The following is a 16,882-nucleotide window of genomic DNA, read 5'->3' on the forward strand; positions in this document are numbered from 1 at the left end:
AAAGTCACAGATACAGTGCCTGTACCACATCTGATGCCATAATTGCACCCCTGAGACAGAGTAATACATTAATAGGCATTTTAAAAGCTTTCCTATTTACCTGTGGAAGAAGAAGGACAAATGTGCCATCAAAGTTATTGACATTTCAATGCCTTTCTCCAGCTAAAACAGACATTAGTAGCCCGAGATGCCCTGTTTGCTTTGGTAAAAAGGCAATTATTCCATATTAAAGATAATGTGATTGTTAAGAACACTAATTGAGCTTAAGTAAGTATGTAAGTGATTTAACTGTCACGTAAGTGACTAAGGGTCAAGCCAAAGAAATGTTTGAAGAGGAATTAAATATAAGATTGTCTGGGTGCACTACTTCTTCATCAAAGCCCTATGAGGAGAGACTGAAAGAACTGGGCATGTTTAGCCTTGAGAAGAGAAGACAGAGGGGAGATAGGATAGCTCTCTTCAAGTACTTGAAAGGTTGTCACAGAGAGGAAGGCCAAGATCTCTTCTCGATCACCCCAGCGTTCAGGACACGGAATAATGGGCTCAAGTTACAGGAAGCCAGATTCCGGCTGAACATCAGGAAAAACGTACTGACTGTTAGAGCAATAAGACAATGGAACCAATTACCTAGGGAGGTGGTGGGCTCTCCCACACTGGAGGCATTCAAGACGAGGCTGGACAGCCATCTGTCAGGGATGCTTTGACTTGGATGCCTGCGCCTGCACTGAGCAGGGGGTGGGAATTCATGGTCTTATAGGCCCCTTCCAACCCTACTCTTCTATGATTCTAAGTATATTCTAATGGTGTTCCTCCTTGAGAAACATAAAATAAAATATTGTCATAGAAGCTACATTTTAGAAATCACATTTTAGGAGATGTACAGTACAATCCTATCCACACTGAACAGGGAGTAAGCTCAACCAAACTTGATGGAACATCTGCACTGCCAAGAGTTGTGTGTATTATTATTTTTATTTATTTAAAACATTTGTATCCTGCCGTGTATCATTAAGATCTCAGGGTGGCATACAGATAAAATCAATTTAAACAATATAAAACAATAAATAATTTAAACACCTAAAAACATATTAAACTATTAAACAAGCTAATATCAATTACAATCTAAAACTAGGGATGGGGGAGAATTTCTCCCCGAAACTTCGGGGGGCCGAGTGCCAACGCATTCAGTCCTCCGAAGGTTTGGGGAGAAATTCTCCACCCCCCCGCCCCCCCCCCCGGGATGGGACTTACCTTTTACAACTGTCGCTCCCGGCGGCGGGTCCCGGCGGTGGTTCAGCAGGTCTTCGTCAGGGGCGGGGGCGGCAGCCGGTCTTTCAACCGGCTGCTGCCGCCGCCATTACAAGAAAAGTAAAAAAACGCCCCTGTGATAGGCTACGTAACGATTAACGTAGCCTATCAAGGCTAGATTTGCAAAGTCAGCCGTGACAGGCTACGTTAATCATCACGTAGCCTATCACGGGTGACTTTAAAAAAAAAAAGCGCGTATGCTAATGGCGGCCCCCTTAGGGAGTAGGGATGGGGGAGAATTTCTCCCCGAAACTTCGGGGGGCCGAGTGCCAATGCATTCGGTCCTCCGAAGGTTGTTCGGGGAGAAATTCTCCGCCCCCCCGCCCCCCGCCCCCCCCGGGATGGGACTTACATTTCACGAATGTCCCTCCCGGCGGCGGGTCCCGGCAGCGGTTCGGCAGGTCTTCGTCAGGGGCAGGGGCGGCAGCTGGTCTTTCGACCGACTGCCGCCGCCGCCATTACAAGAAAAGTAAAAAAAAAAACAACGCTCCTGTGATAGGCTACGTAACGATTAACGTAGGCTATCATGGCTAGATTTGCAAAGTCAGCCGTGACAGGCTACGTTAATTGTCACGTAGCCTATCACGGGTGACTTAAAAAAAAAAAGCGCGTACGCTAATGGCGGCCCCCATAGGGAGTAGGGATGGGGGAGAATTTCTCCCCGAAACTTTGGGGGGCCGAGTGCCAACGCATTTGGTCCTCCAAAGGTTGTTCGGGGAGAAATTCTCTGCCCCCCCGGGATGGGACTTACATTTCACGAATGTCCTTCCCGGTGGCGGGTCCCGGCGACGGTTTGGCAGGTCTTCGTCAGGGGCGGGGGCGGCAGCCGGTCTTTCGACTGGCTGCCGCCGCCGCCATTACAAGAAAAGTAAAAAAAAAAAAATGCCCCTGTGATAGGCTACGTAACGATTAATGTAGCCTATCACGGCTAGATTTGCAAAGTCAGCCGTGATAGGCTACGTTAATCGTCACGTAGCCTATCACAGGTGACTTAAAAAAAAAAAAAAGCGTCTACGGCTAATGGCGGCCCACATTGGGAGCCGCCATTCGCGTTCCTTATTTGGTCCCTGTATTCTACGTAAAGATTTATGTAGACTACGGCGAAAATAAGGACAACGCAAATAGCGTTGCCCTTATTTTCCCCATAGTCTACACAAATCTTTACGTAGACTACAGCGACCAAATAAGGAACGCGAATGGCGGCTCCTGTGGGGGCCACCATTTGCGTACGCGCTTTTTTTTTTTCAAAGTCACCCGTGATAGGCTACGTGACGATTAACATAGCCTATCACAGCTGACTTTGCAGATCTTGCCGTGATAGGCTACGTTAATCGTTACGTAGCCTATCACAGGGGTGTTTTGTTTTTTCTTTTGAAGTTCGCAGCCGGTGAGACGGGGCGCTTCTCCCCGGCCTGAATTTTGGCCAGGTGAGGCAGGAAGCCTCCCCCCCGGCCTGAATTTCAGCCGGGCGAGGAGGGAAGCCTCCCCCCCCGGCCTGAACTTCAGGGGGAGCAGCGAAGCACCTCCCCCCCACCGCAAAGCAAGCTGCCAGACCAGGTAAGTGACTTTCGTGCATCCCTAATAGGGAGCCGCCATTCACGTTCCTTATTTGGTCCCTGTAGTCTACGTAAAGATTTACGTAGACTATCGAGAAAATAAGGGCAACGCAAATAGCGTTCCCCTTATTTTCGCCGTAGTCTATGTACATCTTTACGTAGACTACAGGGACCAAATAAGGAACGCGAATGGCGGCTCCCTATGGGGGCCGCCATTTGCGTACGCACTTTTTTTTTTTAAGTCACCCATGATAGGCTACGTGACGATTAACGTAGCCTATCACGGCTGACTTTGCAGATCTAACCGTGATAGGCTACGTAAATCATTACGTAGCCTATCATGGGGCTTTTTTTTTCTTTTGAAGTTCGCGGCCGGGGAGACGGGGCGCTTCTCCCCGGCCTGAATTTCGGCCGGGTGAGGCAGGAAGCCTCCCCCCCGGCCTGAATTTCGGCCGGGCGAGGAGGGAAGCCTCCCCCCCGCAGCCTGAACTTCGGGGGGAGAAGCGAAGCGCCTTCCCCCCACTGCAAAGCAAGCTGTGAGACCAGGTAAGTGACTTTCATACATCCCTATCTAAAACAATAAAACAGTTAGAACAGTGCTACTTTTGGGAATGCATTTTGCCTTTAAAGGCTTTTGTAAAAAGCTATGTTTTTTACTTGGCACAGAAATGAAACCAATGTCTGTGCCAATCGGGCCTCCAAGGGGAGGGCATTCCACAACTGGGGTGACACAGCAGAGAAGGCCCTCTCCTATGTTCCACCCTTGTGTATGTCTCACACTGGTGGGACACAGAGGAGGGCCCCTCCAACAGGTCTCAGTCCTTGGGCAGGCATATATAGGGAGAGGTACTCCCTCAGATATCGAGGTCCCAAGCCGCTTAGGGTTTTAAATGTCATCACCAAAACCATGAATTCTGACCGGAGGCATATTGGCAGCCAGTGCAATTCCCTTAAAACTGGTGTTATATGATTTTTATGAGATGTTCCCATCAGCAGTCTAGCTGCTGCATTTTGCACTAGCTGCAACTTCCGAATGAATTTCAAGTAGGGATGTACGAAAGTCACTTACCTTTTTCCAGATTCTGTTCATGGGGGGGGGAGGCACTCTGTCCCTCCCCCCAGAATCCTCGACGGCGGGGGAGGAGATCCTGTCCTCCCCCCCTGGAATCCTCAACAGCCGGCTCTGCTCCACAATGGCTCCGGTGAGCAGCCAGCCAGGGCCGTCTGCAGCCGGATTTCTGGCCGCAGACTGGCAGGTGTGGATGCAAATGGCTGCCGCCATAGCGGCCGCCATTTGCGTCCAGCCAGGCAGCCCTTATAGGTTTACGTAGCCTATCACGGCTGGGCAGAAAAAAAAAAAATGCCACCATTTGCGTTCCTTATTTTTCGCCGTTTTAGTCTACGTAAATATTTACGTAGACTATTACAGTGAAAAAAAGGGGAATGCAAATAGCATAGTGGGCACTATTTGCGTTCCTTTTTTATTTGCCATTTTAGCCTACGTAAATATTTACACAGGCTAGAATGGTGAAAAATAAAGGAACGCAAATAGCGCCCACTACGCTATTTGTGTTCCACTTTTTTTCGCCGTTTTATCTTACGTAAACATTTACGTAAGATAAATCCGCAAAAAATAGGGAACGCAAATGGCGGCTGCCGTAGCCACCACCATTTGCATACGCTGGGGTTTTTTGGGGGGAGGTTAGCTGTGATAGGCTACGTAAATTCTTACATAGCCTATCACGGATGGAAGGATGGCGATGGCAGTGGCAATGGCAGCGGCAGCAGCCCGGCCGCAGCTGGCCAGGAGACCAGCTGCTGGAGCCGCCGGTGATGGAACCGCCGCCGCTGCCACTGAATCTGTCACATCCGCCCCAGGTAAGTACCATCCCAGGGGGATTCTGCGGAGGGGGGGCAGGAGGCCGTTCCGCCATGGATTCCGGCCGTGGACGGGCTGCTGCGGACGCAAATGGCGGCCACCGTAACGGCCGCCATTGGCGTCCAGCCAGGCTGCCGTGATAGGCTATGTAAGTATTTATGTAGCCTATCACAGCAAGCAAAAAACCCAAAACAACGTGTATGCAAATGGCAGCGGCTAGGGCGGCCACCATTTGCATTAGCTATTTTTCGCCGTTTTATACTATGTAAATATTTACGTAGGCTAATACGGCGGAAAAAAAGGGGAACACAAATAGCATAGTGGGCGCTATTTGCATTCCCCATTTTTTTCCACCGTAATAGCCTACGTAAATATTTACGTAAGATAAAATGGAGAAAAATAGGGAACGCAAATGGTGGCTACTGTAGCTGCCGCCATTTGCGTACGCGTTGTTGTTGGTTTTTTGCTTGCCGTGATAGGCTACGTAGCCTATCACGGCAGCCTGGCTGGATGTAAATGGTGGCTGCTACGGCGGCCGCAATTTGCATCCGCAGCAGCCCATCCGTGACTGCAACTCCGGCTGCGGACGGCCCTGGCCAGGTGCTCTGTGGAGCCTCCGCGAAGTGGAGCCAGCCGGGCAGGATTCTGGGGGGGAGGACCGGATCGCCTCCCCCCCCATTGAGGATTCCAGAGGGAGGGATGGAGCTCCTCCCCCCCACCGTGAATCACATCTGCAAAAAGATATGTGACTTTTGTTCATCCCTACTTTTTAGGTATTATAGTAGTAGTAATAGTAGTAGCAGCAGTAGTAGACAACTACTACTAATGTAAAAAATATGTCAGGAAAGCAATAGATTTGCAAAATGGTACTTTTTAAAAACACACATACAAAACCTATTTTACTATCTCTAAATAATTAAAATGTTAAAAACAAAACCAAGAAATCAATATACAAAATGTAACATATAATTTACAAAATGATATCCTTATCAAAAGACAGAAAAAACTAAATCTAACCACATGGTAAGTAGTGATGCCAGTTTCCACATCCAAAGATTCCACTGCCTGAGTTGCCTTTTTGCCCTTGACTCTGGTTGGTGGACCAGGGAAGGTCAGTATAGCACTTAGGAATGGCAGAGAATTCCGCCATGGATTCCAGTGGAATCTGCCACAGATTCCACCCCGGAATCCCTGGTGAAACAGCCTCCTGCCACCTGCCCCACACGGAATCCCCCCGAGACAGCACTTCCCTGGGGCGGATGCAGTGGTTTCCGGCGGTGGCGGCTCCGGCGGTGGCAGCTCCAGCGGCTGGTCTCCTGGCCAGCCATGGCTGGGCTGCTGCCACCGCCATTACCATCCTTCCAGCCGTGATAGGCTACGTAAGAGTTTATGTAGCCTATCACAACTAACCCCCCGCAAAAAACCCATCGTACACAAAAACCCAACGCCGCCATTTGCATTCCTTATTTTTCACCGTTTTAGTCTACGTAAATATTTACGTAGACTATTATGGTGAAAAAAAGGGGAACACAAATAGCGTAGTGGGAGCTATTTGTGTTCCCCTTTTTTGCTGTTTTATCTTATGTAAATATTTATATAAGATAAATCGGCGGAAAATAGGGAACGCAAATGGCGGCCGCCGTAGCCACTGTCATTTGCGTACGCTGGGTTTTTTGCTGGGGGTTAGCTGTGATAGGCTACGTAAATTCTTACGTAGCCTATCATGGCTGGAAGGATGGCAATGGCAGCGGCAGCAGCCTGGCTCTGGCCGGCCAGGACACCAGCTGCCAGAACTGCTGGAGGAGCCGACTCTGGAGCCGCCGCCACCACTGCAAGAACTGCCGCTGCTGCCACAACCACGGCATCTGCCCCAGGTAAATGCCATCCCTGGGGAATTCTGTGGGGGAGGGAGGAGGTAGGAGGCCGTTCCGCCACAGATTCCAGCCATGGACAGGTTGCTACGTCCAGCCAGGCTGCCATGATAGGCTACGTAAGTATTTATGTAGCCTATCACGGCAAGCAAAAAACAAACAAACAATGCGTATACAAATGGCGGCGGCTATGGCAGCTGCCATTTGCATTTCCTATTTTTCGCCGTTTGCGTCCGCAGCAGCCAATCCGAGGCCAGAAGTCCAGCTGCGGACGGCCCTGGCCAGCTGCTCCACGGGGCCGCCGCAGAGCAGAGCCAGACGGGCAGGATTCCGGGGGGGAGGACCGGATCGCCTCCCCCCCGTCGAGGATTCTGGATGGAGGGACGGAGCGCCTCCCCCCCTACAAGCAGATGCCCCAACCGGAACCAGGTAAGTGTTTTGTACATCCCTAGTGAAAAGAGCCTTAAACTGGTTTTCAGTCATCATAACTAGGGATGTACGAAAGTGACTTACCTTTTGCAGATTATGTTGATGGTGGGGGGGAGGCGCTCCATCCCTCTCCCCAGAATCCTGGCCAGCTGGCTGTGCTGCGCAGGGATTCTGCGGAGCCGCCGGCCGGCTCCGCCAGCAGCTGGACATCCGGCCACTGGCTAGCAGGGACGCAAACGGCAGTGGCCGTAGCCGCTGCCGTTTGTGTCCCTGTAGTCAGCCGTGATAGGTTACGTAAATCTTTACATAGCCTATCATGTCTGACTTTTAAAAAACACACACACGCGCGTTCGCAAATGGCGACGGCTACGGCCGCCGCCATTTGCATTCTTTATTTTGGCCCATCTTAGTCTACAAAAATATTTACGCTATTTGCATTCCCCTTATTTTCACTGTCTTAGTCTACGTAAATATTTACATAGACTAAGATGGGCCAAAATAAAGAACACAAATGGCGGCGGCCGTAGCCGCCGCCATTTGCATATGCGCGTGGGTTTTTTTTAAAAGTCAGATTTGATAGGCTACGTAAAGATTTATGTAGCCTATCACTTTTTTTTTAACCTAGCCGTGATAGGCTATGTAAATCTTTACGTAGCCTATCACGTCTTTCTTTTTGTTTTACATGGGAAATGGCGGCAGCAGCAGCCGGTTGGAAGACCGCCACCGCCACCAAACTGCCGCCGGAGCCGCCGCTGGAGCCGCCGCCGCCACCCGGAAGATCCGCCCCAGGTAAGTCTCTTCCCAGGGGAATCCACGGGGGGGGGGGGCAGGCCGTTCCATCACAGATTTCAGGGGGCCAAATGCGCTGGCATTTGGCCTCCCCGAGATCCATGGCGGAATTCTCTGACATCCCTAATCATAACTTCATCGCTCCTACACATGTCCTTCTGACACTTTGCAGATTTCTTGCCTGGAGGTGCCTCTATTATATATGTGTGTTCTGTATAAATTGCCCCCCAAACCACGGGGAGAGGTAAGGTGGAGCAGATCGACCCTCCACCTAATTTAAGACTCCCACTTCCCATAAACTGATGTACTTATCCTTCAGAAACCTTGCAGTTTTCTTACTTAGGGGCACCTCTAGGATGTCACTCATTTTCAGAGTCATGGTCCACAAGGAACATAGGGAGATAAGCACATCGCCTTTTGGAGACCCTCAAAATGTTAAGGCTTTTCTTGCCCCAAATCTATTGCACCTATTGATCTGAAATTTTCCAGATGATCCCCTCAGAAGCAGCAGCTATCCTTTTCATCCAATTCAACCAGAAATTTTAAGAAGTTATTGGCCATTCTCTTTTTTAAAACAACAACAGCAACAAGAAAGCATAAAGGCATGTAGCACAAAACCCTCTGTACCTATTCTTCTGACCTTTGGCAAGCATACTTCCCTCCTATATGGCTATTATTCCTACAAATGTAGGGATGTGCGGACTGTGCAAAATTCACTCCATCTGTGTTTCACAGATTGTTAGGCACCTTTTGTTCCGTCATCCACCCACCAACAGAGGTGAACTTTTTTTCATCATGCGGAAAAATATAGGGATGTATGAAAGTCTTACCTGGCTCTGCACCGGGCAATCTGTGGTGGAGGGGAGGTGCTCTGTCCCTCCCCACAGAATCCTCCCCAGCCAGCTCTGCTCCATAGCAACTCTGCGGAGCCGCCAGCCAGGGGCACCCGCAGCCGGACATCCAGCCGCTGGGCTGCACAGGGACGCAAATGGCAGCCACCGTAGCCGCTGCCATTTGCATCCGTATCTTTAGCCGTGATAGGCTACGTAAATATATACGTAGCCTATCACGGCTAAAGACACGGACGCAAATGGTGGTGTCTACGGCAGCCACCATTTGCATTCTTTTCTATTGCCGTGATAGGCTACGTATATATTTACGTAGCCTATCATGGCAAAAGACAGGAGCGCAAATGGTGGCCGCTACGCCATTTGCGCCCCTGTCTTTTGCCGTGATAGGCTATGTAAGTATCTACATAGCCTATCATGGCTAAAGACAAGGATGCAAATGGTGGTGGCTACGCCATTTGCTTCCCTGCCCTGAGCCGTGATTGGCTATGTAGATACTTACGTAGCCTATCACGGCTTGCCAGTGACGCAAATGGTGGCCGGCGTAGTGGCCACCATTTGCAGCCACAGCCCGGCAGTGGCTCAAGCCGCCAGAACCTCCACCGCCGCCACTACCGGAGCCGCTGGAGCTGCAGCCAGGTAGGTTCCGTTTCACGGGGTGGTGGGGCGGGTTGCTCCATTCCACCATGGATTCTGGGGGGCCAAATTCACTGGAATTTGGCCTCCCTGGGATCTATGGCAGAATTCTCTAACATCCCTAGAAAAATATGCATATAATCCCTTAAGAGGTTTTGTTAACTATTTACATAATTTACCTTAGTACTTAACAACTAGCATATTGTCCACCATTCCATTCAACTTTTCCTCTGAAGAAACTTGCATATTTTCCTATGAATAAATATGCAAAAATTTCAGAAAAGTTTTTTTTTTTTTTAAGATCCAAAAGTCCACGGACTCTGTGCACCCGTGTGTGTGTGTGTGTGTGGTGCTGCTCTACAGCAGATTCCGCAGGTTGGATTCTTAGAAATCCGAGCTCATTTTAGTCCATCTTGAATTTCTCTAACATCCCTCTAGATATGTCATTCTCTTCTGAGAATGAGAAAAATAGCATTTTTTTCTTATTCTCATGATAATCAATGGGGGGCACAAAGCCTTGGATTTCCAAATCTCATTCTCAAGCAGGTTCAATTCTGATGGCTTCTGAGGGAAGCCTGCTTCATCTCAGGAAGCAACAGAACTGGACCAAATTGCTCAGGAAGCAATTCTGCTGAGGCTTCATCCAAAGCCAATGCACATCCCTAATCCTCAGCAAGCCATGCATGGCCTGGATACAGGTTTCACACTCTGGTGTTGTCCTTTCTCTCCCTAGCACCAGCACTATTCCCATGGCACTCTGCCTCTGACTCTGGGATTCTTCTTTCGCAAAACAGAAACCTAAAATAAATGATGTAGATCCATTTTGGATGAGCTTCCTCCAACAGCCCATTCTTCATAAAGTCATTTATTGCTTGATTGGCCAGATATTATCTTGGGCCACATTCTAATTATGCTCTCCTAGATTCATTTCTTCTCTGGATGTCTGACAAAATGTAAGATGAGGTACAGACTGCCTAGTAATTTTCTTTCATTTGCATTGGCAGTTAGCTAGGACTCAGGGGAACCAGGGCTGTCTCCTGACTTCTTGGTGGGTGGCCAGGGAAGAGAGAGGGCTCATGTTGAAGTCTCACAGTAAGCTGCTCCATGGTATAGAGTAAGTGCATCAAGATTTTTCCCCTCTCTCCATCATCCATCATTCTCTCTAACAGTGAACTCAGGTAGTTGAGTGCCAACTGGATTGGAGCTGCTGGGGAACATGAGGGAGGTATCAGCATGGTCAGGTGAACCCCAAGGTATGTAAAAGTACAAAACAAATAAAACAACAAAAACACAAGTCCAGTAAGCATGCTCATTTGCCTCCAGGAGCTATGGAATGTAGAGCATTAGTTGGAAAAGAAAAATGTAAAGTGTGGAACAGGAAGTTAACTGGGTCCTTTTGCAGTTTATGGTATCTTGGAGGTGGCATGGCTGGATGAATGAATGGCAACCTTGAACAGAAGCATTCCTGTTAGGGAGTAAAGATACACTGCAACAATTTGTTGCAGATCCAAATTGCAACACTAGAATTCACAGTCACCCAGTGAATCTACTGACTGGCAGTACATTCCAGATAGACAGAAGGAGGCACTTGGTTATTTATGCACAGCGTGCTGTTAACTGTGGAACTCATTGCCACAAGATGCAGTGATGGCCACTGACTCAAGTCAAGCCCCTTTTTAGGCATCCATCCATGTAGAATACATGCATGTATGAATGGGGTGGGGCAGGGATTGGCATTGTGCCTTCAGGTGCCTTCCCCTGATTTACTCATGATCATTAGGATGTCCATAGGGAGCCCTAATGAATGTGTGTTGGTCATAGTGGAGACTTCCCCCCATGGAATTCACTGTATATGAATGAATGCCTGAAACTGACTTAAAATAGTGTGCAACTCCATAAGTGGCATTTATATAGTGTATTTTCCTGTGACTGTTCTGAATCTTCTTCCCATCAGTTTTATTAGGTGATCCCATGTTCTAGTATTATGGAAGAGAGAGAAACAAAGCATCTCTCTCTCCACTTTCTCTATACCCCCATTAATAAATCTATAAAGGTCTATCATGACTTTCTTTTTCCAATGTCTTTGTTGTTGTAAACTTCAAACACTTAAGATTTTTCTCATAGGGAAGGTGAGCCACCTCAACCCCTGGTCATTTTGCTTGCCTTTTCCTGGCTTTTTCCTAGTTTTGCAATGTCCTATTGGAGATGGGATGCCCTCTGTACATTGTACCTCCCTGAGAAACACTGCTGAAAAATCATTACTTCCTTTGAAATGCCACAGAACCTTTGTCCAAGCAAGGGCCTCCAGTCCAGCTAGAGTCGTACGAAACCACCTAGGGCTGTGATGCTAATAGGCTAAATTGTATCATTGTTCTTTAAACTTTCTTCGAAATCCCTCCCGATGTTTCTTTTGCTTGAACAGGACATCCAATGCTCCTGTGATTTTGCTGTTTAGCAAAATGTGGTAACTGTTCTTTGGAGATCAAAGATCATGTGTGTGCCTCCTTGATTGACTTTGTAAGGGTAATACCCAGTACAAGAAGTTAGAATTCATAAGGAGGGATGGGTAAATCCATCAAGTCCATTTTTGTTCAGTTTCTTGCATTTCCACTATTAAGTTCATTCTGTCCTATTTCTGCATTAATTTGCAAATTTAGTTTTTAAAATTCAAAGTGAAACTATGTTTCACTTACGTTTTTGTGCAAATTTCTCCCAATATGCACATGTTTATATGCATTTTAATCTATTTTTATTTTATTTTTATAAATGAAATAAACACTACCAACAATATAATCAGAATCTTCAGCTTCCAACATTACAGTATTCTAAGAAAAAGAAAAAGGGGAGGATAGCAAAAGAAGGAAGAGAAAAAAGAAAAAAAAAGAATATTAAACTTCAATAAAAACAAACCAAATATCCAAACAGGCTTATAGTATGCATTTTTTAAAGCAGACATTCCCATCTCCACCCCTCCCCATAGTACATCTAGTCTAGTACATAGTACAATCTAGTGATTGTGTGCACTTTTCCCTATTATGCACAATTTACGTGCATTTTTCCTACATCGTGCATTTTCTTGTGCACATTTTTTTAATTGGTAAACTTGATTGCAGTGTTTGGAAATGTGCAGGTTTTGGAGCACAACTGCATTCCAGTTCATGTACAACTCCAGGGAGTGCAAATTAGGTACGTTTTCATCAAAATGTGATGTGAACAAAACTGTCACCCATCCCTATTCACTAGTTCTACCTTCAGCCTCTCCTTTCATATGAAACCATGTTCATCGACATGTCCCAAAGGAGTATGGGCTGGCATAGCTTTTCTGTGCATCCAGGCATAAGATATTTATGGTGTGTAGATGCATAGTATGCTGACGCTGGGGAGGAGCCAATGGGCCTATATAAACCCAGGCCACCCCCAGTCAGCCCCTCTTTCTAGGAGGAGCCAATGGGCCTATATAAACCCAGGCCACCCCTAGTCAGCCCCTCTTTCTAGGAGGAGCCAATGGGCCTATATAAACCCAGGCCACCCCTAGTCAGCCCCTCTTTCTAGGAGGAGCCAATGGGCCTATATAAACCCCAGGCACCCATCCAACCACCTCCCTTCAGGAAATAGTGGAAGGTTAGCTGGTTGCATAATGAACAGGTAGGAGATGATGATGGTGATGGTGGTAGTGGTGATGATAGTGGTGGTGATGATGATTTTTCCCAACTAACAGATTGTCTTAATTTGTGCAGGTTTTCACCTACTCTACTGCATGACCTGAGTTGGGCAGTTAGCATGCTATATTAAATGTAGGAATAGTTTAGTCACAATTTGCCAGGGCTGTATAGGGTAAGACATAATAGGGAGGGATTTGCAGAGCACTCAGAGGCACTTCTAATGTGATGTGGGACTCCCAAGTCTTCCCACTCAGGGCTGTGGGACCCAGGGAGCACCTTTTATGATCCTCAGGAAGGATCATAGCTCAGTGGTAGAGCACATACTTTTCATGAAGAAGCTTTCAGATTTGGTCACTGGCTTCTCCAGGTATGGCTGGGAAAACTCCTGCCTGAAACCCTGGAGAACTGCTGCCGGTCAGAAATATTGGGCTAGATGGACCAATGGTCTGACCCAGTATAAGGCACCTTCCTATGTTCCTTTTGAGACTGACCTATTTCATCTACTCAGAACTGTGAGGCCGGGGGGGGGGGGGTTGGCAATACCGCCCTCAACACCTGAGCAGGTGCATCTACTGGGAAAGGAGTAAAGGACTACCCCAAACCCAAGGTTGTATTATCTTGCCCTTTATACATGTCAGTGGAGTTGCTGGGTGACTCAGGAGTTAGTAACTAAAGCTCTGCATGCATTAGGTTTGCTGATCTTGCTGTAAGTAAAGTAATAAATGGTGGCCCTACTTTTCCCATCCTCCTTTGTCTCATTATCTCTGTATATGGCTGTGAACAGGAGACAGAACAGAACAGCAGACAGTTTAAGAAAAAGGGGGGAAAAGAAAAAAAGAACAGAGGACTGGGTAGGTACGAAGTTTGTTCTCTTCAAATTATTTGCTTAATTAGCTGCACTACACAATTTAAGCTCTGGCTATATTAACAAATGCAGTTAATTATGAGAAACAATGAGGAATGTAATTAAAGCAATGACCTTTGTCTCCCACAAAGATATTAAGCTGGGCCAAGGTTTGTTCTTGTTCCTGCTTAAATTGGTGCTTGATTGGCAAACAAAAGGGAATGTGTGGAACAGATTTGGATTCCTTCTGAATCTCTGAAAGAAACACAACCAGCTTCTTAAATTCCTAATAGGATAAGGAGAGACCTAAGGTGAACTTGATCAGCTTCCAGAAAAGAGTGTGAGATTATGGCCACTGAATGCAAGGAAGCTAACACAGCAGATAAGAGGTCTATAGTAGTTTGTAAACCCAATAGTCATTTCACTTACAACCAACAAAGCCCATTTCACAAGTCACCTTCCATGAGTAAACACTTAGAGAGGAGTGGGATCATGCCTGTTGGGAGGGATGTACAAATTGTGTAAAATCCATTCTGTCTTGTGTTTCGCAGGTTGTCAGGCACATTTTGTTCTGCCTTCCTCCCATCAACGGAATTGGATTGTTTTTTAGTTTCTGAATTTGTGCAAATTCACGTGTGCAAAAACGCACCAATTCCCACAAAATGCACATATCCCCCTCCCCCAAATGCACATTTTCATGCTTTAGCCTATGGGGGAAATGTACATTTTCGGCTGTGTGTGTGTGTGTTTCTACAACAAAAATTGCGCAAAATTCCTGCAAGCTCAATCCACCCAACAGAGGAAAAGCCAATCTGCTGCAGAATCTGTGGGTCAGATTCATAAAAATCCAAACTTGTTTGGTTCTGTTGTGGATTTCTCTAACATCCCTACCTGTTGGCTCTGTAATTTGGTCCTGTTTAACCTCAGAAAATGCACCAAATGGGTACAAAGCACCGCAGTGGGTAACCAAGCTAAACCCAACAGACAAACATTGCTACAGACAAAATTGTAAATTGAAATCTATTTAAGGCTTTATTTCAGATAAATACAGTCAGGGCCAGAAATATTGGAACAAGGATAACTGTTTTGGCAGTTGGCCTCTGTACACCACCACACTGAAGTTGAAAGGAAACACACCCAGACGGGAGCGAAGTCAGGACTTTCAGATGTAATTCAAGGGGTTCGACAAAAGTGGGGCACTAACCATTCAGGAAGTACTGCCAGTGGCATACACCCCCCCCATCGTTGGTGGCTTATAAGTAATGGAACAAATGGCTGACAGCTGTGTGGCCAGGTGTGGCCTGTTTCCTGGGTACCCCATGACCAATCAAGCAGATAAAAGGTCTGGAGGTGGTTCTGAGTGTTACTTTTGCATTTGGTAGCTGTTCACTGAAACCCCCCAACATGAGGTCCAAAGAGGTATCCATGCGAATGAAGAAGGCCAGCATTAGGCTGAGGAAACAAAATAAACCCATCAGAGACAGAGCAAAAGCAGTGGGAGTGGCCAATACAACAGTTTGGAACATCCTGAAAAAGAAGGAATTAACTGGCAAGCTCAGCATCAGCAAAAGGCCTGGCAGACCACGGAAGACAACTAAGTGGATGACAGCAGAATTCTGCTCATGGTGAAGAGGAACCCTTTCACAACATCTAGCCAGATCAAGAACACTCTTGCGGAGGTAGGCATGTCATTGTCAACATCTACAGTCAAGAGAAGGCTTTATGAATGTAAATACAGAGGCTTCACAACAAGGTGCAAACCACTGGTAACGCTCAAGAACAGACAGGCCAGATTAGCTTTTGCCAGCAAACACCTAAAAAAGCCTGCCCAGTTCTGGAATAAGATTCTTAGGACTGATGAAACCAAGATTAACCTGTACCAGAATGATGGGAAGAGAAAAGTATGGAGAAGGAAAGGAACAGCTCATAATCCAAAGCATACCACATCATCTGTCAAACACGGTGGAGGCAGTGTTATGGCTGCCAATGGAACCGGGTCAGTAGTGTTTATTGATGACCTGACTGCTGATAAAAGCAGCAGGCTGAATTCTGAAGTGTATAGGGCTATACTTTCTGCTCAGATTCAGCTGAATGATGCCAAAGTGATAGGACGCCGCTTCATATTGCAGATAGATAATGACCCAAAACATACAGCAAAAGCTACCCAAGAGTTTCTCCAGGCAAAGAAGTGGGATGTTCTTCAATGGCCAAGTCAGTCACCTGATCTCCACCCAAAAAAGCATGCTTTTCACTTACTGAAGACAAGACTGAAGGCAGAAAGACCCACAAACTAGGGATGTACGAAACTCACTTACCTTTGCTTTGTCCCTCCTTGTGGAATCCTCGACACGGGGGGTGGCGATCTGGTCTTCCCCCCTGGAATCCTTGATGGCTGGCTCCACTCCACAGCCAGGCCGTGGAGCAGCCGGCCAGGGCCATCCGCAGCCGGATTTCCGGCTGCGGACAGCCTGGGGTGGACACAAATGGCAGCCGCCATTTGCATCCAGCTAGACAGCCGTGATAGGCTATGTAAGAATTTACGTAGCCTATCATGACTAACGTAAAAAAAAACCCCAAAACATGCAGCGTACGCAAATGGTGGCAGCTACGGTGGCCGCCATTTGTGTGGCCTATTTTTTGCCGACTTATCTTTCACCATTTGTGTATGCTGCGTGGTTTGTTTGTTTTTTTATGTTAGCCGTGATAGGCTACATAAATTCTTATGTAGCCTATCACAGTGCGAGGACAGTAATGGCAGCGGCAGCAGCCCTGCCGCGGCCAGCCAGGAGACCAGCCGCCGCCGCCACTGCCACCACCGCTGGAGCCGCCGCCACCGCATTCGCCCCAGGTAAGTGCCATCCTGGGGGGATTCCACGGGGGGTGAGCAGGGGGCAGGAGGCTGTTCTGCCATGGATTCCAGGGGGGCAGATTCTAAAGAATCTGGCCTCACTGGAATCCGTGGCGGAATTCTCCGCCATCCCTACCACAAACAAACAGCAGCTGAAGGCAGCTGCAGTAAAGGCCTGGCAAAGCATCTTGAGGGAGGAAACTCGGCATTTG

Source organism: Heloderma suspectum, chromosome 8 (assembly GCF_057233095.1).
Source record: "Heloderma suspectum isolate Gila_16-S chromosome 8, 16-S_ref, whole genome shotgun sequence".
Classification (NCBI taxonomy): Eukaryota; Metazoa; Chordata; class Lepidosauria; order Squamata; family Helodermatidae; genus Heloderma; species Heloderma suspectum.